The sequence below is a fragment of the Pinus tabuliformis genome, chromosome 3_1, assembly GCF_031772625.1.
Source record: "Pinus tabuliformis cultivar Carrire ecotype Pingquan chromosome 3_1, CPIR1, whole genome shotgun sequence".
NCBI lineage: Eukaryota > Viridiplantae > Streptophyta > Pinopsida > Pinales > Pinaceae > Pinus > Pinus tabuliformis.
In genome coordinates this window covers 57,369,344-57,392,743 of record NC_142301.1, presented here as the reverse complement: position 1 = coordinate 57,392,743, position 23,400 = coordinate 57,369,344, and the positions used below count along the sequence as shown (strand labels likewise).

The 23,400-nt window shown below is 38.8% G+C and overlaps 1 long non-coding RNA gene across 2 annotated transcripts; it reads left to right on the top strand.

The window, feature by feature from the left end:
• The first annotated feature begins 9,979 nt into the window (after positions 1-9,979).
• LOC149185749 (uncharacterized) lies at positions 9,980-11,067 on the top strand. Of its 2 annotated transcripts, none has more exons than XR_016255643.1 (3): positions 9,980-10,114; positions 10,311-10,700; positions 10,823-11,065. It is a non-coding gene; the product is annotated as an uncharacterized LOC149185749 (long non-coding RNA). The 2 variants fall into 2 exon arrangements; XR_016255644.1 differs by having other exon boundaries at positions 9,990-10,114; positions 10,314-10,700; positions 10,823-11,067.
• Positions 11,068-23,400: the final 12,333 nt, after the last annotated feature.

The window sequence follows — 23,400 nt, the reverse complement described above, 5'->3', positions numbered from 1 at the left end:
TTCGTATGTCATACAGGTGTACAAGATATGCCCAATTAGTTTCTTATGGGAGATTTGGTGAACATATTTCACTGATTCAATGTGAAGTTAAGATCCTATAGTTTCATATCATATGATTGGCCTAAAGTGCGATAGTTACTTGTTGGATCTAGCTACTGGGCTAGATTTTGGCTATGGTGATGTTGCTGGCTGTGCTACTGGCTCTATACATGGGTGGTAATGTCTACTCTGATAACTTACCTACTAAGATGGGTAAATTCACTATATAAACCTAGCAAATGGGGAGGGTCAATTCTCGCCTTAAAAGGTGGCCTATCGAGCCAAAGAAGAGACCGGATCAATTGGTTCTGCTCGGGCCAAGGATTTCTAAGGATGGGGAGCCTGCCAAACTGGGAAATTCAAGAGCGCAAAGATGGCTTTACCCATCTAAACATACTAGCAATAAAGACCAACCATACCCTGCCTTGAGATATGGGAAATTACCTACAAAAGGGCGGCATATGGGATGATAAATTTCAATCTATGAGGGTGGCATTTTGCGGTGGTAAATGAAGTAATGAGAAGGTGGTGTTTACCATCCAACCATACCAACTAGCAAGGTTAGATGTTCGATGCTCCCCCCAACTCCTAGGCAAGTAAGGAAGGAAGGCCCCCACCTATTCCCGAAAGATGTTGGCCATCAATCAATGAATCATTGGTTAGATGTTTGATGCTCCCCCTCTACCATGCATGCCATGCGGTGTGTAGATGTGTCCCATTACATGTCTCGATGGGGATAACAGGTATGGTGTGATGTGTGCAAGTAGGGTTGTCTCCATGTGTAAAGATGGTCCGTTAGGTGGGTTTGTCGAGTGAAGCGTTATGCCATGGTCTTCATCAAAAGTAAGGGAGTAGTAAAGATCGAAGTAGGAAGGCAGCAAGGAAGGGGTCAAGGATGGAAACTTCTCATTTCTGGGTAACTAGTTCTATTAAGAAAGCTACTTCTGGTAGTCGAAAGCTAGCAGACATGGGCCAAACATGTAGATATCCGATAAAGCATTATTCCCTCACCCACGGTGCAACTAATCAAGTCAACTACCGAGGTGAAATTAGAAACTATCTAGCTACCAGCTTCATTCAACAGGTGGGAAAAGAACAACTATTGGGGGTGCAAGTGAGCTCTCTATCCATCCAATTATATCCATCCATTAGAAACAAAAATCCAATGAAGGACTACCGAGGCTGGGTAACCAGTTGAACTCATTCCCGATGGTTTCTTTCACTCTGGAGCTTTCTTTCTTCCATGGGTGGCTAAGATCAAATAGTTGATGGATATGGGCTAGCAGTAATGAACCAGTCTCCCTACCTTTTGGCTGGCCTAGCTGTTTTTTTCTCATGGTTAGTTGTAGTGCACCCTTCACTCCACCGGTGGCACGAAAGGGATCAATAGCTCAGAGAGCCCTATCCAAAACATCCCAGCCTTCACCCCTGATCAATCTCTCGATCAACCGGTAATGATTGGAGAGAAGAGCATCGAGTTATACTCCTTACTAACCATGGGTGAACTATAGCGACTGAACCAATAGCATAAGAAACAATCTTCAGATTGGTTTCTACCATCCATTCACCCATGTTTAGGCTGAGTGAAAGTGTCCCTATAGCATTTGTTTAGCTAGTTGAGGATGGTAACACCTTCTAGAACCGCGCCCCTACCAGCTTATTATTTTGTTGTTCAACCCTATGGTAAATAGGAGGCACTGGCTAAGTCAACCGAAATTCAACTAAATCTCATTGGATGGCCAGCTGGAATTCCAACATCCTTGTAAAGAGTAGAAGCAAAGGCATAGATGGGGACAAGGGCAAATGATAATGAATTACTTACGATACATAGGACCCAGGTATGTTAACCCCGAAAGAACATAGTCAGGCCTAATTAAGTTGAGCTTGTTATATCAACAGGTTATGAGAAAATATTATTTTGTGGGAAAAAAGTGGAAATTATTATTTTAATGAAGAATGGAGGAAAAGTAATATTTTATTAGTGGAAGCTAAGAACCACCAAGGGAGATGACTAGCAATTATAAATAGAACTTAGAGGCCTCTATTTAGTATCTTTGGCATTTGAAAACAAACACTCATTTGTACACTTTGTTGGTTAGCAAGTCTACAGGCTGTTTAGCCACTATTCTCTCAAGCTGTAGATTCAACCTCTACTTCTTGGGACCATCTTTCCCTCCCTACCTAAGGAGGTTGAGGGCAGTGGGTATTTCTAGGAAATCACTAATCAATAATAGGGAGTTTGAGACTAGTAGGGATCTCGAGTTTGAAACTAGCAGGGATATCATTGCTTGTCCCGAGGTCAGAGAGATGAGGTAGAAGCATTGGGAAGCCATTTTAGCTGGAGCTTTCAACTAGCTAAGCCATCATACCAAAAATTCACATTTGTTGGCCTAGGGCAGAGGCCACTAGAATTTTGTGGTGTTTGGGAGTAGGTGATCCTGGCCAAGAGTTCATACGGGAAGTTAGTTGTTGGATAATAGGTCAAATTTGGAAGCCTTAGTTATTGTGAGGATCCAAGGGGGTAGAAAAGCACAAGTCAAAACAATCCAAATTCTCTTCTCTGTTTTTCTCAGTTTCAGACAAGGAGTCCAGGGATAAAAGCATATAAATTTCTGGGCTGCTTAAGTGTAATTTCCAACCATTAGAAATTCACTAGAGTAGTAGTTTTCTTGTTGTTGCAGTAGCTTGGCAACATTCAGCTCACCTGAGGGATCTTCCTACCTGGGTTTGGTCCTGAGACAAGCCAAGGTGCACCATTCCACTATCTATTGCATTTGGCTTGCAAAAATATAATAAAATGGCTCAGAAGTTCTTCATTTGGATTTTTTTTGTAGGTGCTTGATGGATATTTCTTTTTGTATTTTGTTGAGTAGATTATTTGTTGTTATCACTTGCATTTCATATTTAGCACCATTACATAATTAGATCAAAGATTGCAAGAAATTAAAATATGTTAAAAATACAAGTTGGGATGACTAAGAGAGTTGTTTGAAGATGGTCACAACATTAAGAAAAAGATGGCAAACATTTTTTCAACATAAAAGATGAGAACACATTTGAAATGTCCTTTATTAACTAATTACTCTAGATTGATAACTATGAAAGCCTCCACATTAAGGTGTTAGAAAGTAAAACTAAATTTGTTGCTAAGTTCAAGAGTCCAATAATTTTTCATCCTAAAATATTAGGATATCAATTAGTAATGTTGTCATACTTAATGTTAAATATAATTCCACTATTGAAGATTGTTCCATCATGTTACATGATTTGGAACATGGGATGGGTGACATTGGTCTTAAACACGAAACTAACAAAAATGTATTTCTTAATAATGATATGGATAAATTCAAGTCTAATGTAAGAAATTTGGACAAACCTTAACCATAATCCATGGAGCAATTACCCTAGTCATATTGTAAATTCCATGTAAGTGAATATATAAGGTACTCATTTTTTTTCAATATATATTTAATTATATTATAAATAAATGGGGATAGGATCATAAAAGTTATATTAAAAAAAAATTATAATTATCACTACAATTTGTTATCCACACAAAATTTCAACAATAAAATATTAATAACTAAAAATGAATGTGCATACGGAAATAAATGATAAAGAGGAATATGTGAGAGATTTTAATGATAAAGTTTTAAGTGATTTATTTTTTAAATTAATTAACTTATTCCAAGTATGAAAATCAAACCATTAAAAACATTAAGACGGAGAAACTAGGCAGGTAGTTTGCTAATATGTAAATATGAGTGTGATGCACATCAATCTTACATAGCCTAAAGTGGTAGTAATAAAATAACCATCCATGGCCATGCCTATTCGAGATTGAATAGAGGATTTAGCTCCAAACTAATTATATATGAACGCATAGTTAGTCTTAGATAAATAGATAATCTTGGACAACATTTATTCTTTCCCATATCTTACCTCACCTTAGATATTGGGCTGACACTCAATGCAGGGGAGAGACTCTCAGTGGGGGCATTGGGTTGGTGCATGAGTTGATAACCGCAGGTTGGGGGATGATGTGATCATATGACATGTGGCATATCGTTCATCAATGAGCGTATAGTTGGAGCGAGGCATGTGTCACACTTTCCACAGGGCATATCAGGACAATGCATGAGCAGAGGATACCCATTGAGGCAACTTTCAAGTATATGTTCGATGAGACATTGTATTGGCACATTATCAAGAGGGCTGATGGCAGACTGAGTGGTAATGGTTAGCAAGAGGGGGATGGGTAGCATACACTGAGTAGATTGTGAGTATCCGATACGAGTATGAGATACCCATCCATGCGCTGCCTTAGGCGATAGTTATTTGGTGTTGAAAATTGCAACAAGAAATGATAAAAATAGAAGTGCTAAAAATAGCACTAATATAAATAGCAGTTTGGGTACGAGTACTGGATTGAGCAACAGGGAATGAAAAATGGAAGTGCTAAAAATAACATTCTATTTTTAGCAGTTCAGGATGGATTCAAATTTTAGTCAGTCCCTAGACTAAAATAGGAAATAAAATTCAAATTTGAACTTAACAGTTGTTTGAAAATAAATTAATTAATTCACCATGAGTTAATTAGTTGTGAAAAATCAAACATGAAGTCTATGTGAGGACATGCAACAGTTTCTCTATTAATTGAAGAATTTATCCATAAGTTAAAGAGATAAGGATGAGTTCTAATTTGAGTTGTAATTAGTTGGCTCAGTTAATTGAGTCAAGTCCAATTAGATTGATTTAAACTGTTTGTTTAAAGTAATGTGAGTTTAGTTAGTTAATGCATGCTCGCATATAGCTGCTGCACTTCAGATAACTGAATATTCTCTCATGAATAACTCATGCATGTTAGTTTAGACAAAGACCCAATTTAGATCAGACGAGGGATAGTGTACTATCAGTTGGATGAATTTTTTTCCTATAAAAGAAACTCATCCATGGAGAAGGATTTATCTCCTTCAGGGTTATGCAGTTATATCAGAAGTTAGTGAGTGTGTGAAGAGGCCAATTCATACAAGTGGCTGTAGTGGACCCCAAGGAAAATTGTGCAAAGAAATAAGGGGCTTGGATGGTAGAGGAGAAGGTTTGAGAGAGACCTTTGACTGTCTATGAGCAACAGAGGGATTGTAGAGAGTGTAGGATAACTTGTGAGCTTATTCTTTTAGTAATCCAGACTATATTTCCACTTGTATGATAATACAGAGTTGGGGTTTTCGGCTGAGGCTTTCCCCATGATATTTCTTCTATGTTATGTGTGATTGCTTGTCATTCTTAGTTATATGTGTTCTCATTGTTCGTGCTCAAATTGATTAAGCTTCCGCAAAAGGGTTGTAGAACTGAATCAAGTATTTTTCTTTAGTATATTGCATTATCAAGTGATCTACAATGGGAATTTCTACATGGTATCAGAGTAAAGGTGATCAACGAAGAACAATATAAAAGAAGGGAGAAGTTCAAAGTTTGTGATTCGTGAATATAGAAATCGAGTTCTTATCACATCTTTATTTCACCTATGGCATTCAGTGGTTTAAGACTCGAGTATGCTCTTGATAGCAGCTCGAATTATATAGCCTCGAAGGATCACATGGAAGCAGTATTAGAGGATAACAGTCTAAAGGACTTCATTGATCAAGAAGTCCCCAAGCCAACTGATGCTACTCAATTGGCGAAATGGAAGAAATGTGTGGCTAGAGCAAGGAGAATCCTTTTGGAGGGAGTTCAAGACCACATAGTGTCGACTCTCCATGGGAAGGATACACCATTTTCAATGTGGAAATCATTGAAGATGTATATCAGAATAGCAATGATCAGAGGAAGCTGGCGCTGAAAGACAAGCTTCAGAAGATCAAGTGTGAAAAGGGCGACACGATCTCTACATATCTGAACAAGCTCACCACATGCAGGGATGAGCTTGGAAGTGTAGGGATCGTGACAGCTAATGATGACATGGTGAGTCTTGCACTCCTCGACCTTCCTAAGAGCTGGCATAACTACCAAGACTCGGTTAATGGAAGAGAGAAACTGTGAGATTGGGAATGACTTTGGTTGGATCTGATGTAGGGTGAGATAGTAAGAAGCACGAGAGATGATTCTTCATCCATGGAGAATGAAGAAAACTACGCCTTATCGAGTAAGGCGAAGAAGGGGAAGGAGAAGGATTCTCTTTCCCAATCTAGTTCTTCCCAAGGTGGGAAGAATTTTGACAAATCGAAAGTGCAATGCTTTCATTGTCATGAGGTCGGCCATTTTGCTACAAATTGTTTACTGAGGAAATCCAAGAAGGAATTTGTGGAAGGATTAGAATTTGAGGCACTGGCCTCATAGTTCGAGCTGCATTTCACACTATTTGCATGCATGGTTTCATCCATGGTGTGAAGTGGTTGGTTTCTTGACAGTGGAGCTTCTTTCCACATGACCAGCGATAAGAGTTTGTTTATTAATTTGGAGAAGAAAGATATTCAGATACTCATAGCGATGGGTAATGATGAAAAGTATAGTGTCTCAACTGTAGGCACAATTGTTTTTAAGAGGGAGAATGGAGCTCACATTACCTTAATCGATGTCAAATATGTACTAGGACTGAAGAGAAATTTGGTGTCGATCTTACTATTGGAAGATAGAGGCTATGATGTAGTCTTTAGTAAGGGAAAGTTTTTCCTTAGACACATCATCACTAGAGAGGTGAAGCAGATCATTTCACGGGTCAAGAACCTGTATGCCCTTTGAGGTTAAAGATGCATGCAAAGCCTTGAGGAGCAAGGCAACTGATGGAAACTTGGTGGTTGAGAGGGAGAGTACATTACCTCTCAACATGCAGCACCATAAGAAGTCTCATATGATTGTGGAGGAGCCACGATTGGTGAAGAAGCTTCATGAGGTTGTGGAGCAACCACAAGTGGGAAAGTCAAGAGGCGACAAGGTGGAGGCATCCACTCATGCAGAGACCTCTAATAGGGGAAAATTTTGAGCCAGGTGGGCAGAGGGATCACATGAATCTATACCTCTAGGTAGGAGGTGGTGCAATGTGGAGTGATCATCCCAAAAAGGCTGGAATAGGGGCAGGATCCTTGAGGTATCCAACCTCTTTGATTTATTTTCCATAGGAGCCCCGATGAGGAGTAGTAGGAGTATCTGAGTGGGTAAAGATAGATGCAGATGGAGCAGGAGAGAAAGCTACACCGCAGGAGTCCCAGGATTATGTAGAGCTAGCAGGTTGCAACAATGCGAGAGATACAAGAGTGTTGTACAAGTGCAGGATAGCACAGAGAGGTGTGCAATAGTGCGAGACGAATGGAGTGTTACAGCAGCTCAGAGGTTAGAGAGGGAGCACTTGTCAGCAGCAGGTAGAGCTTCAACATTAGAGTATGTTTCTAGTCCAATAGAGAGGTCAGTTGGGAGTTTTTTTTGTTTCTAGAGTTGCTAGAGCAACCACACTTGGTAAAAGTGTTGCATGCAAATCATTCCAAAGGTACATGATTGGGTTTGATTTGATGCCTTTCTTGTTGAGAGGGAGTGTTGAAAATAGAAACAAGAAATTCTAAAAATAGAAGTGATAAAAATAGCATTGCTATAAATAGCAGTTTGGGTATGAGTGCTAGATTGAGCAGGAACCATTTCTATAGTGAAATTTGCGGAATCGTGTAACCCCCATAATCTACACATCATTATCCCAGCATAACAATAAGGAGAACGTAGAGAATCAACAGAGTACTTACCCGAAGACTCATGCTTGTGTTTTGCCGGATTTTGCCTCCAATCCCGAATGGGTTTGGATTCAATTTCTTTCTCTTCTCTGAATTTCTCCACGAATGCCTTGTTGTAATTCTTCTCTGGTACAGGCAAATGATACATTTGCCTCAAATCATTAGGTTGAAATGAACCGAAGATTCTCCCATATCTAGTGCCAAAGGTTCTGTCTGTGATTGGGATTTCCTCAATTTCCCACCTCACTACATCCGTATATGGGAGAATTTGTTCCCGGGCTGCTATCCGATGAATGAAAGAGTCGGCTAAATCCTTTAGAGTAGCATAAGATTTTCGGGTCGTATCTACTGTGGCTTGTACTGCTGTCACCTCGGGTTCTTCGGCTTCAATAAAATTATAGGTACTTTGCTAAGTAGTTTTTCCGAGTCCTAGACATGTAGTGTCGGATATCAATCCTTTTCTTTTAGTTCTTGGATCAGTGATGAGTTGTCCTGTGGCTGGCGAAGTGGAGGCTATTGCAGTTTTCTTAGACTTCTTCCCCATTCTGCTTGAATCTACTGCTTCGGAAGAGCTCTGCACAGGAGTGAAAATGAACATAATACAGAGAATTGGTAGCGCAAACCAAATATGAGCGAGATATATTAATCAATGCATGATGAAGGATTAACTTAAAGTGGCCGCGGATACAATCTGTGAAAAGATTTTTTAGACTTACTATTTCATTAAATGGCTGTTAAAACCTGTCAATCCTTTAAATGCCCATCATATCGTTTATTGGCCGAATGATTTGTTTAAGCGTGCCTTGGATGTTTTGGCGGTTGAGCGCAGGTGAATCACTGTTGGGAAGATAAGGCCTTTAATATGAATTAATCATAATGTCCCTGCTTTATCAATTTTTTGAAATTCACTCTTTTGGCTTTATCTCAATCGGCCGTAGGGGGAAAACTTAAATTGTTATATTGTTTCCTTTTGGAATCCCCGATTGCCGATAGCGATATCGCCAATTCGCATCGGGAGTATTAACTGAGAACTTTGAAAAGCATGCATTGTACATCTCCGATCGCCGATAGCGATATCGCATCACATCGGAGTGAAAGGGACTTTTGTTATGATAACTTGTTATTGCCAATATCCGATAGCCTTTTGCATGTTGTCACATCAGAGAAAACCAATGGGTCTTTAAGTTATGCCTCCTTTGTCATTGCGACATGCGATCTGGCGATCGCTTTATCGCAATGATAAAAGATTACTCATTTATGTATTATAAGACCAATTAATTGGTTTATCAAAAAGGTTTTGTAATGTTTTTATTTTGTTTTTTGGATCTTTTTGAATAATACTAAGTTGATACCAATTAAAATAAAAAGGGGCCCATTTCATATTATAGTTTTGAGAATAAACTTGATATGAAATGGGGGGTTGTTGTAGAGCACAATAATTGGCAATTCGCTGGAAGAAACAGTTATCTCTGAAAAGTATGGAAATACTTAAACTTTTTCAAAATAGAAATCTCATCAAAGGGGAAAATTCTAATATAACTAGGTATATATGCATTCCAAATAAAACGAAACTCTTTGCTAGTTTCCTCTCTTGTTTAAAATTAGATACATTCTAAGTTTTAAATTGGCCTCTATTGGTTGATAATGATAAAATAGAAAACCTTTCCAAATAAACTTTTAGAATTGACTCCTTTGTCATAGGTAGAGCCTCTGCTGCTCGCAAACGTTCATAGTTTCAACAGGGATACCTTTTAACCATGTTATTGTCCATTGTCCCATCCATTTCAGAGTATGATTAACAGAATGAATTCAAAACATGCTTTTCATATTTTGCATTTCTTTTCTACTTTTCTGTTATTTTGTAAGATAAAAAGCCATTGTCCTGGTATGTCCTGATAAAAAGAATCACTTGTATGTCCAATTGTGAGAATAAATTGTAGCCGTTACATCTGTAAATAGGGCAAGTCCAATTGTGAGAATAAATTGGAGTAGTTACATCTGTATATAGGGCAAAGAATTTTTTCTTTTGGGATGAAAATGAGAACTCGTCTGCCCAATTGCGCGAATAAATCCGACTAGTCACATCTGTCAATACGGCATCCACCATATCGATATTCTATCTGTCTTATCCTCGTGGTGCTGGGTTTTGCATGATTGATCATGTCATCCTCGCGACATTCTTGTAAATTTAATACGCGAAAACATCAAATGTCACTGAAAACTTCACAAATTCGACCCCGGTTGGGAGTGTGGATGATTTTCTAATCGGAGTTTAGAGTTCGCGTGCTTCTATATAAGGCAAGCAATGTGATTGTATTTCTCATCTCTTGCCTATCGATTTTAGCCTCCAGTTTCAGGTATGGTTATGCAACATAGATTGAGGCTTTCAGTCTATGATTTTCACTCTATTTTCACGTTATGATTTTCACGCTATTTTCATGTTATCGATGATTTGCTCATATTATGTATTGATTCACAGTAACTTATCAAAGTCCGCGTTATGTATTCATGCACTTTAGCAAATTGTGTTGAACTGAAGGCGTTTTTTTGCAGAAGTTTTCAGTTTCAACATAGTCATACCGTCCAGTTTCCCTCATCCACCACAACACCAATATTGACCGCGACAACAGCGGCTACAACAACACCATGAACAACGTGGGCAGCGGCAACAACGACAACAATATAAGCGGCAACAACAACACTGGCAACAGCGTCAGCGGCAGCGGCCAGATCATGAACACCTCCGGCAACAGCGGTAACAGCAGCGGCAACGTTGGCAGCAACACCGGCAACAGCGGGAACAACACCAACAGCGGCAACAACAACAGCGGCAACAGCGGCAAAATCAACAGCGGCAACAACAACAACGTCAACAGCGGCAACACCGACAACGGCGGTAGCAACAGCAACGTCAAATTCTAGTAAAGCAACTTATAGCACCAGGTAATGGCAACTTAAGTAGACGAACTTATACTAGCAGTGGTTCATGATTAGCTTTTTATTATCTGCAGAAAGACGTATGAATTTCTTTTGTTTTGGTTATTTACATTGCTGTTGCCTGGCAGGTATGGGAAAGAATAAATGCAGTCGAAGATTATCTGTTTATCTGAGACTAACTATGTGTTCACATGTAATTAGTTTAGAGCCAAATCGTCTATTCAATGGCGGAATAGGCATGGTCATGGATGGTTATGTTATTATGGTCGCATTAGCCATGTGCATCACATTTATATTTGAGTGGGATGCTGTTATATTGTAATTTTGATTTATATATTAGTAAACTACCAGCCTCGTTATCGTGTTTTAATGTTTTGGTCATCATACTGGGAATAAGTTTTAATGTTTTGGTCGTCATATTTGTAATGAGTTAATTAAGTTAATTGAATATCTAATTAAATGTAGCTATATATATATAATTCAATAAAGTATTTTACTAAACTATGATTATGTTACATTCTTTAATATTATTGTTTAGATGTTAAAAGCCAAGTTTCCTTTGTAGAAGCTAGATAGATTTTAATTAAAACATTTATTTATAAAGTTATTTTATATCATATTTTTCTCTTATGATTTTATTTCAATTTCTTAAAAAACTAAGACAATTTTATTTTGTAGATGTTATTACCGTTCAGCGAAAGCAACTTTTATGCTTATAATTATATAAGAAAAATTGTAAACATAAAACAAACATTTTCTTTTTTTCTTTTTGTTTTAATCAACAGTGAGTTGGGATATGTGGAAAATTTCCAAATGGCTCATGGTTATCTCTAGTACAGGTCCTTTGTCTGAATCTGAACTTTTTGAAACATGAATGCTCCTCCTTGTGTGCCATATCTTTTTCTTTTCTTGTTTATGGATCGCTTCTAATTTTGTAGTGTTGTGTTTGTGAGTTGCATTCCCCCCTCCCCCGACTTTTTTTGGGTGTTTTTGTTCTTAGGGGAACCTGTCATAGAAGTGTCCTATTTGGTAGCATGAGCAACATCTCAATGTCACATTTTCTTAATCTAGAATTTGAGTCCACTTAAAGGTTTTATGTGTCACCTACTCCTTTGCTTAGGTAAATTTCTACACAAATTCAAGCAATAGTAAATAATCCCTTCCTCATTCTTTCAACATCCATCTTTTTAAATGACCTCAAACTATTTCCAATATCCTCAAGGGCCACCTCATGCAAGAAAGGAAAGGAAATATTTCGCAGCCTCACCGATGTTGCCTTCTTTGAGACAAAAATTGTTTTGGAATCAAAATCTAGGAACCAAGGGGTGATGAAAAGCTCTACTCTTGCCCAAAACTAGGGCCCTTCTTTCACTACTCTCTCCAAATATTCTAGACTAACAAAGTGAACAACCAAAATTCATTTTGAACATATGCATATATCATAGTTGATGGTAGAGGTTTTGAAGACCCACTCATGCGAGATATTGAACCTACTCTAGAACCCATTCAATCTACAAATCACTGCCCTAGATTTAAGAACAAAAAAAAAGTGATCTATATCTATTATGTTTGGGTAAGTCAAGAGTTGGTGTTTTCTAAAATTGTTTGACAATGTAAGGTCATGGATTTTATTGTTGCAAATCTAATGAGTTAGATCCCTTACCATCTACTTGAACCTGATAGGATAATGAACCTTCTTGGTTACTTGATTCTAAAGCACCCCTTATAGCCTCAAAGTTAAGACAATGGTGGAATTTGTTGAAATGTTTTAATTTTTTATGACCCTAACCCTATAATTTATAATCATACTTAAATATATATTAAAGAAAAATAATATCCTATGTATTCACTTACATGGAATTTAGCATATGACTAGAGTAATTGCTACATGGCTTGTGGCTAAGGGTTCTCCAAGTTTCTCACATTACACATGAATCAATCATTCTTATCATTAATAAATAGCCTTTTCTCCCTAGTTCACTCATTAATACTCTAAATCATGTAACTCGATGGAATAATCTTCAATAATGGAATTATACTTAACATTAAGTATGAAAAAACTACTAATTGATATCTTAATCTTTTCTAATGAAAATTCCTTCCACGCATAAACTTAGCAACCAAGTTATTTTTACTTTCTAGCACCTTAATGTCGAGGCTTCCTTAGTTACCAATTGAGAGTCATCAATTAAAGAAGGAAATTTGAAATGTGTTCTCATCTTTTGTGTTGAAGAAATTATTGGACATTTGTTTCTTAATGTTGTAGCTACTTTTAAGCAACTCCCAAGTATTCCCAACATGTATTTGAAAAATATTTTGATTTCTTTCAATCTTTGATCTAATTAAATGTAAGTTTTTCATATTTCAATTAGAGTGAGGATTTTGACTTTTCTCCAAACAACTTGACATATTCATTGTTGAAACAATCCTCTATGCATCCTAGCATAACTCATCTATCAACAATATCTGAACTATCAAAAAGTCCTTATGAGAGCGCACAAACACACACATATATAAACTGTCAATTTCCCTTCTCTAGAATGGTTGGGAAGAATGGTTCTTTTCCCCACCTATGTTGAAGTCCATGTGAGTGACATGATGGTGAGAAATATTGTTGTAATCCGTATGTGTGTAGGAATATTTTTTTATTAACACTCACTCACGACCCTGAGGTTGAAAGAGAAGACGATAGTAGCCATAGTTTCCCTTACAAGTAGGATACATTCTTTGGCATCTTGGTCCTTACTTGTTCTCTTAGATACATCTTCCTTGTCAAATGCATCTTGTATATTTAGTTGTAAAGGTTTACTCATTCATTGTTTTCTCAAATTCAGTTAAATTTTGTTGTAAAACTCTATTTTCCTTTATTGGCCATCCACAAAATGATTAAGTATATCTTTGGTAGCTTCAATCATTCTAACATCTCTAAATTCTTTCTAGTTTAAGGTATGGGATGTGGGGTTCATGACAATTTCCTAATTTTCTAAATACTTCAGTTCCAGTTCGTGACTACTTAATAATAGTTCAAGCATTAATGAATCAAATGCATAGATGTTGTTCAAGATCCAAATACATAACCTGCGAAGGCAATGGTACCAAAGACAGAGGTAGATGCAGGAGAGACGTCACTAGTTTAAGAGTTAGTTATTGCTATTATTATATGAAGTCTTTGTTTCAGTAGTGCATTCAGTTGAAACACTTGAAGTTCATCTACTAGTTGAAGTTGAAGCATCACCCGCACTAGCAGAAGCATTTTCAGTTATACCCGTTCAAGATCCACTTCCAGATTCAAATCCTCCAGTCAATGATCCAAGACCAACAATAGAGCGAGTAGATTCATCAGTACTTAGTCTATTTGAAGTAGAGAAAGCAACGAATAACGCAGAGGCGAGGGGTAAAGGCAAAGGTAATGGTAGCCACAAAGACAAAGGTGGAGGTACTACTTGTTGTTTTACCCACTTAAGTCAAAGAAACAGTTCTAGGTTGAGAGCGATACCTAGTAGCGAAGCCAGAGGCATTGGTAGGGGCTGTTTCAGATCCTTCAGTCATAGAGCTAGGTATAGGTTTTAAACCTAGTAGCAAAGAAGGGCATGAATCACTCACCTGCCCTAATAAAGGCAGGAATGAAGAGAATAAGAACATTTGGACTTTCAATCACGCTAAATAAGACTACCATCACCTCGCAGCAAAACCTTATTATAACCTAAAGACACAATATGTTAGTTTTAGTGGAATGAAGGAGTATGCCTCATGGCTCTACCTACATTCTAGAGGTACCAGGGTATCTATAAGCAGGCGATCTTGTGGACCTAGTTTGTCTATAAATAGTGGAACCCGTTCTAGTTGGAGAAAAGACAGTAGCAGTAGATCGAAATCCTGCACCTATGGCAAAGTTGTGGGTGAGATAATTAGACATCGAGATTTAGAAACACCATCATAGGCAGGCGTAGATCAAGTAGCCTAGGCTATCATTAGTCACTAACACCTCGCTAAGTATACCTTCAAGTTACCAAGCCAATTCAATTTCGAGCATACCTTTTGGAATTGACACCAAAATAAGCCACTTCACCCATTAATAATGTTATAAAAAATAATTGGAATGAATCCATCACCTATTTCTCTTTTTTTGGATGAGTTGATCTTGGGGGAAATTTGATATCAAAAGCCATGTTTGGATTTTTCACCCATCCCAAGCCCTTTCTATGAATATCTAGACTAATTAGGAATCTTGTCGGTACTTTAGTAAGTGCATCTAGTAGCGACCATGGAAGAAACTAGTCACTTGACATATGAGACATAGAGGTTTTCCTTTTAGGGAGCCAAAATCATTTTCTAACGGACATAGTCGAGGCAATTTACAAGCAAGCACATCCTTTTTGGGTGGTATGTGCCAAGACCAAGACCGGAGGTCTAATTGGGACACCTTGCCTTTTTAGTACTGAAGATCCCCTGGATCGTGGATTTCAGCCGAAGGTACAGGAAAAATGTTGGACGTGTCTATGAAGAAGTTAGCCTAGTAGCCATTGTATTAGGAATCTTACCCAGAGGTGGTTCTCACAGGTGGGATGGCACCTAAGACAGATAGTTGTAGGCTAACTGAAGTTGCGCCCAGTGTCCTACTCTATAATTGTCTCATTCACACCTTCACTTGCTTGATGGAGTTGAGATCCCATCAAGTTAAATGGTTGGAAGGCCCTTCTTTGGCTTTCTACTTCTTTGTCAATAGTGGAGGTCATGACCATTTGTTGAGGAAAATTTTAGAAAGTTTTATTTTCACACCATTTCTTTTGATAGTCCTCCTTTTAGAACTAGTGTGTCTTTTCTTTCTCTAGGGTGGTCTTTTCTAGGAAACCATTGCTCCTGTTAAGTCACCTAGTAGACTTCGAGGACATCCCCCACTCTTTGGGATTTACGGTCCGAGTGCGAGTCTACCTCAACGTGTGAGAATTGAACATCCCACTGCCCCCAAGAGTTCCCTTTTGATCTAGGTTATCCTCGTTCCGAATTTCCATCTTCATCTAGCACTGCTAGCCCCTCTTGTAGTCCAGTCGCTAGTATGTTTGGTGTTGTCCCCACCTTTGCTGGAGGTCCTACCGGGGGTACCAAACCTAGAGGTAATCTGTCTAGTGGTAACACTAATCAGAATGTCGATGGAACCACCTCCTCTGCCATGCCTATTGTGAGCCTTCTTTTCGTGGCTAGTCTAAACCTTCCTTCCCTTTATTAGCTTCCTATGTGAGTCTTACTTAGCTTCCCTTCCTTACTACCTTTCTTAGTAAGTAAGTAAGTCTGTCTTATACTAATTCTTAGCTTACTTTCTTACCTCGCTTAGTAAGTAGGTGAGCCTTACTTAGCTTTGTTCTTACCATAAAAGAATTTGACCATCACATGTAGACCTTTCCCTAGATTAGCTATTCTTTCTTTCCAACCTAGAGAGATGGGGATCTATTCTCTCCTACCAGATTGGATCTTCTGTCTTTCTTACCCATAGGGAGTTGCTCATGCTTTCCCACATAGATTGGAAGGTTGTCACTAATTCTCAGAGGTTGGTGCTACAATGGGGCGGTAGGCCAGCTTTGTTTTCAATACCAAATAGAAGCACTTAGCTGGGGTTGGTGCCAAGGTTGCTGGCCTTAACTGTTCACACCCAGATATATGGGAAATTCCCTAAGAAAAGGTGGCGTTGCCTATCCAGAGTCATACTAGCTGTACCACGCCCTGATATATGGTAAATTCACTACTAAAAGGTGGCATATGTGGTAAATAGTGGAGTGAGCTAACCAGGTGGAAAAATCAAAGATAGAGCTTATTCAATAGGGGTGGAAAATGAAGTAAGAAAAGAGGGCCTATAAAGTGATTTTGGTGCTCCCAAACTTCTCCGAACTCATAAACATAAGGTGAAATCGAAAGGCTATACCTATATCTACCTTCCCTTCCTTTAGGTTGAGGTCATTTATGGACCATCAGGGAGAGGGTCAGTCATTCATGCATGCTTCCTATGAGAAGATAAGACCATGTCAACTCGAACACCTGCTTGCTTCCTAAGATTCCCAACCTGACTTGACTGAACAGTGGATGCATTTTGCTCGTAGCTCAGCGTTAGAGGTTCTTTGAGGCTAGGATCAGCTGGCCAACCTAGCCAGATAGATATCATTCCAGATCCGGATGTGGTGCCACTTAAAGTGTCTGTGGTGGACAAATCTCCTTCAAGCTAGACCCAACTCGGATAGATGTGGTGCTGATCCCCGCATGGTCAAAGGGGAGACATGGGAAAGCCAATAACACTTTCATGCATGAGAAAGCAGCATATCCAACAGCATATGAATTCCCATGATCGGAAGTGGGCAGAAGGGAGCCTTCTCCATTCCCTCCTTCTGTTTGTGGCTCCTTCAATTCAAGTGGCCTCAGCTTAGATTCCATTTCTTTATTTAGCTCAAAGGTGGAATTCCCTAAGCCCATCTCTTTGTTGTTAGCTATTAGGAAGGGTTAGTGAAGGGTAGAGTTACAGGGTGGAAAGGAAGTTGCTTATGAAATGTGGAGGAAAAGTGAAATGCCTATGTGGAATGGAAAGCATGGCGTTGCTTGTGAAACAGACCAACAGCTTTTAGTAATGGGGACTTTTCATAAGCCGCCTTTCAATAATGGCAGATGCCCAATTGCTTGTGGTGGACAGACTTTCGGCTTGGACTTGCTTCCTGCCTGACTGTGCATGCAAAGGAACATCCGGCTTGAGGCTTGATGTTACTTGTATTTGAGCCCTGACGGAGATAACTACTCTCTATCTAGCCTAGCTAGCTGGCCTTCCTTATTTATGCGATTATGCTAGCCAGCCTGGACTTATTATCTCTTATTTCTGACCTGATTGGCTCTCTATAAGCGAGCGAGGACTTCCGTTAATGAAAGAGGGAGGGAACTACCTTATATTCCTTAGTTAATGAAAGAGGATCTCGTTGACACCTTATAAATAAAAGTTCAGACGAGACCTCGTGAAGGCGGGTCATTATCTAAGTCGAGTTAAGTCAATGAAAATGATTGAAGGGTGAAAAGGGGTTGTGAAAGAGAAGAGGGTATGTTCTAGTGACCCAGTCGATATAGGGGACTCAAATGGCCTCTTAATCATTTGTGGTTGGTAGATCTTTCTCTTTCATAAGTGGACAACTGAGATGGAGTGGTTTTTTCTCTTTCTTTATGCTATCTCTACTTACCTCTAGTCTTAACTAGCTATATGTCGGGCATGGATATATTAGGGAAGGAGATTGGGATAGTTATTTCACTTTGATTGATTTCCATGAGAACATCACATACGACAATGCTAAAATTATCTATGTATGTAATTATGCTTTGCTTTACTTTTACCTTGATTAAGAGGAGGTGCAAGCAGGCTCGACCAACAAGAGAGGGGATTTGAGCTTTTCTCTTAATACAACTGCGATAAAAGGAGGGTGGGTCGATGTTAGTAAGTAAGTATCCGTATGTCATACAGGTGTACAAGATATGCCCGATTAGTTTCTTATGGGAGATTTGGTGAACATATTTCACTGATTCAATGTGAAGTTAAGATCCTATAGTTTCATATCATATGATTGGCCTAAAGTGCGTTAGTTACTTGTTGGATCTAGCTACTGGGCTAGCTTTTGGCTATGGTGATGTTGCTGGCTGTGCTACTGGCTCTATACGTGGGTGGTAATGTCTACTCTGATAACTTACCTACTAAGATGCGTAAATTCACTCTATAAACCTAGCAAATTTGGATGGTCAATTCTCACCTTAAAAGGTGGCCTATCGAGCCAAAGAAGAGACTGGATCAATTGGTTCCGCTCGGGCCAAGGATTTCTAAGGATGGGGAGCCTGCCAAACTGGGAAATTCAAGAGCGCAAAGATGGCTTTACCCATCTAAACATACTAGCAATAAAGACCAACCATACCCTGCCTTGAGATATGGGAAATCACCTACAAAAGGGTGGCATATGGGATGATAAATTTCAATCTATGAGGGTGGCATTTTGTGGTGGTAAATGAAGTAATGAGAAGGTAGTGTTTACCATCCAACCATACCAACTAGCAAGGTTAGATGTTCGATGCTCCCCCCAACTCCTAGGCAAGTAAGGAAGGAAGGCCCCCACCTATTCTCGAAAGATGTTGGCCATCAATCAATGAATCATTGGTTAGATGTTTGATGCTCCCCCTCTTCCATGCATGCCATGCGGTGTGTAGATGTGTCCCATTACATGTCTCGATGGGGATAACAGGTGTGGTGTGATGTGTGCAAGTAGGGTTGTCTCCATGTGTAAATATGGTCCGTTAGGTGGGTTTGTCGAGTGAAGCGTTATGCCATGGTCTTCATCAAAAGTAAGGGAGTAGTAAAGATCGAAGTAGGAAGGCAGCAAGGAAGGGGTCAAGGATGGAAACTTCTCATTTCTGGGTAACTAGTTCTATTAAGAAAGCTACTTCTGGTAGTCGAAAGCTAGCAGACATGGGCCAAACATGCAGATATCCGATAAAGCATTATTCCCTCACCCACGATGCAACTAATCAACTCAACTACCGAGGTGAAATTAGAAACTATCTAGCTACCAACTTCATTCAACAGGTGGGAAGAGAACAACTATTGGGGGTGCAAGTGAGGTCTCTATCCATCCAATTATATCCATCCATTAGAAACAAAAATCCAATGAAGGACTACCGAGGTTGGGTAACTAGTTGAACTCATTCCCGATGGTTTCTTTCACTCCGGAGCTTTCTTTCTTCCGTGGGTGGCTAAGATCAAATAGTTGATGGATATGGGCTAGCAGTAATGAACTAGTCTCCCTACCTTTTGGTTGGCCTAGCTGTTTTTATCTCGTGGTTAGCTGTAGTGCATCCTTCACTCCACCGGTGGCACGAAAGGGATAAATAGCTCAGAGAGCCCTATCCAAAACATCCCAGCCTTCACCCCTGATCAATCTCTCGATCAACCGGTAATGATTGGAGAGAAGAGCATCGAGTTATACTCCTTACAAACCATGGGTGAACTATAGCGACTGAACCAATAGCATAAGAAACAATCTTCAGATTGGTTTCTACCATCCATTCACCCATGTTTAGGCTGAGTGAAAGTGTCCATATAGCATTTGTTTAACTAGTTGAGGATGGTAACACCTTCTAGAACTGCGCCCCTACCAGCTTATTATTTTGTTGTTCAACCCTACGGTAAATAGGAGGCACTGGCTAAGTCAACCGAAATTCAACTAAATTTCATTGGATGGCCAGCTGGAATCCCAACATCCTTGTAAAGAGTAGAAGCAAAGGCATAGATGGGGACAAGGGCAAATGATAATGAATTACTTACGATACATAGGACCCAGGTATGTTAACCCCGAAAGAACATAGTCAGGCCTAATTAAGCTGAGCTTGTTATATCAACAAGTTATGAGAAAATATTATTTTGTGGGAAAAAAGTGGAAATTATTATTTTAATGAAGAATGGAGGAAAAGTAATATTTTATTAGTGGAAGCTAAGAACCACCAAGGGAGATGACTAGCAATTATAAATAGAACTTAGAGGCCTCTATTTAGTATCTTTGGCATTTGAAAACAAACACTCATTTGTACACTTTGTTGGTTAGCAAGTCTACAGGTTGTTTAGCCACTATTCTCTGAAGCTGCAGATTCAACCTCTACTTCTTGGGACCATCTTTCCCTCCCTACCTAAGGAGGTTGAGGGCAGTGGGTATTTATAGGAAATCACTAATCAATAAGCTGGAGTTTGAGACTAGTAGGGATCTCGAGTTTGAAACCAGCAGGGATATCATTGCTTGTCCCTAGGTCAGAGAGATGAGGTAGAAGCATTGGGAAGCCATTTTAGCTGGAGCTTTCAGCTAGCTAAGCCATCATACCAAAAATTCACATTTGTTGGCCTAGGGCAGAGGCCACTAGAATTTTGTGGTGTTTGGGAGTAGGTGATCTTGGCCAAGAGTTCATACGGGAAGTTAGTTGTTGGATAATAGGTCAAATTTGGAAGCCTTAGTTATTGTGAGGATCCAAGGGGGTAGAAAAACACAAGTCAAAACAATCCAAATTCTCTTCTCTATTTTTCTCAGTCTCAGACAAGGAGTCCAGGGATAAAAGCATATAAATTTCTGGGCTGCTTAAGTGTAATTTCCAACCATTAGAAATTCACTAGAGTAGTAGTTTTCTTGTTGTTGCAGTAGCTTGGCAACATTCAGCTCACCTGAGGGATCTTCCTACCTGGGTTTGGTCCTGAGACAAGCGAAGGTGCACCATTCCACTAAGGTGCACCATTCCACTATCTATTGTATTTGGCTTGCAGAAATATAATAAAATGGCTCAGAAGTTCTTCATTTGGATTTTTTTTGTAGGTGCTTGATGGATATTTATTTTTGTATTTTGTTGAGTAGATTATTTGTTGTTATCACTTGCATTTCATATTTAGCACCATTACATAATTAGATCAAAGATTGCAAGAAATTAAAATATGTTAAAAATACAAGTTGGGATGACTAAGAGAGTTGTTTGAAGATGGTCACAACATTAAGAAAAAGATGGCCAACATTTTTTCAACATAAAAGATGAGAACACATTTGAAATGTCCTTTATTAACTAATTACTCTAGATTGATAACTACGAAAGCCTCCACATTAAGGTGTTAGAAAGTAAAACTAACTTTGTTGCTAAGTTCAAGAGTCCAATAATTTTTCATCCTAAAATATTAGGATATCAATTAGTAATGTTGTCATACTTAATGTTAAATATAATTCCACTATTGAAGATTGTTCCATCATGTTACATGATTTGGAACATGGGATGGGTGACATTGGTCTTAAACACGAAACTAACAAAAATGTATTTCTTAATAATGATATGGATAAATTCAAGTCTAATGTAAGAAATTTGGACAAACCTTAACCATAATCCATGGACCAATTACCCTAGTCATATTGTAAATTCCATGTAAGTGAATATATAAGGTACTCATTTTTTTTCAATATATATTTAAGCATATTATAAATAAACGGGGATAGGATCATAAAAATTATATTAAAAAAAATTATAATTATCAATACAATTTGTTATCCACACAAAATTTCAGCAATAAAATATTAATAACTAAAAATGAATGTGCATACGGAAATAAATGATAAAGAGGAATATGTGAGAGATTTTAATGATAAAGTTTTAAGTGATTTATTTTTTAAATTAATTAACTTATTCCAAGTATGAAAATCAAACCATTAAAAACATTAAGACGGAGAAACTAGGCAGGTAGTTTGCTAATATGTAAATATGAGTGTGATGCACATCAATCTTGATGATGATGATGATGATGGTTAACGTCCACTGAGACCAAATTGGTCTATCGGACCTACAATTTTCTTAATTTTTACTTGTCTGGCTCCTCGTCTTTCTTGGCGAGATTGGTGTTGTAGCTTTCTTTTATTTCTCTACGGTCTTCCAACTTCCTTTATCTTGCATCTCCTTCATCTCTTCTGGTTCTTGGAACATTGGTGTCTTAGCTTCGCGATCTATTGTGTTCGTTCTTTTGAAGATAGTCGGAGAAGAAGTTTGGTCTGGGAGATCTGCTTTGCTGTTAAATGAAGATTTATTTTCTGCGTTATTCGAATCCTCATAACTGTTGATTTGTTGGGGCGGGATTTCTCCTTGCTTGTCTTGAGAGTTGTTTATTTCTTCCCTGCTTTCTTGTGACTCAGAGTTTTCTCTAGAATATTCTTCTTTGATGACATTGTAGTGTTCTTTTTGTGCTCCTTCCCACCATGTAGATCTGTGGTGGTTTTTTCTAGCAAAATTTTTCTCAGAGGCTTTTGGGCAATTTTTGGCTAGATGCCCTATCTCAAAGCAGGATCGACATCTGAAGAGGACACTTTCATAATCAAGTTTCTGGTTCCACACATAGTCTTTACTTGTTAGGTTTATTTCAGCTGGGAATCCGGCGCTGAAGTCCATTTCCACACAGATGCGTGCATAGGTGGTTTTGGCATATTCCTCTGTTTCTGGGCACCTGCAGTAAAATTTCCCAATTGCATTTCCGATGGCTTTTAGTGAGGAGAGATTCCAGAGATGCAAGGGTAGGCTTGGCAATCTCACCCACACTGGTGTTGAGGTTATCACTGCTGTAGAGGGATCGAGTGATGGGTCCCATGGCTTCATGAATAGGCCTGATTTTTCCCAAAACCAAGGGCCGAAATCTAGAATACATTGTCTGCTTTCAGGATTTTCAAAATCTACTATAAAGAAACCCCTAGCACATGGGTAGATATTAATTTCATCAGAAATGATAGGCTTCCATACCTCTGAAATCCAATTGTGGAGTTCTATTAGCCGCGGCCAAAAACCATTGAACCGGCAAATGAGGGTACTTTCGGAAAACTTCAAAGCTTCATCGAGTGAGGCCTGGACCACTTGGATAGTGGGAGCTGGGGCTTCACTGACGATATGGGCAGGAGATTTCCCTCCAGAGGCGGATGAGCCACCAGTTATTTTTGCAAAGCTCGGAGCCATATTTTACTTGCCCGTAGAACCCAGCCTTAGAAAAATAAGGCAGAAGATAAGATTAGATCTAGATCTGGCCGCAGAAAATTTAGCAACCTAGATCTAGATCTAACCGTAAAAAATTAGATCTAAAACCTAGCCGTGGAAGGAAATGCAATTACCTTCAAAAATACTACTGGACCAAGCCTGACAAATCAGA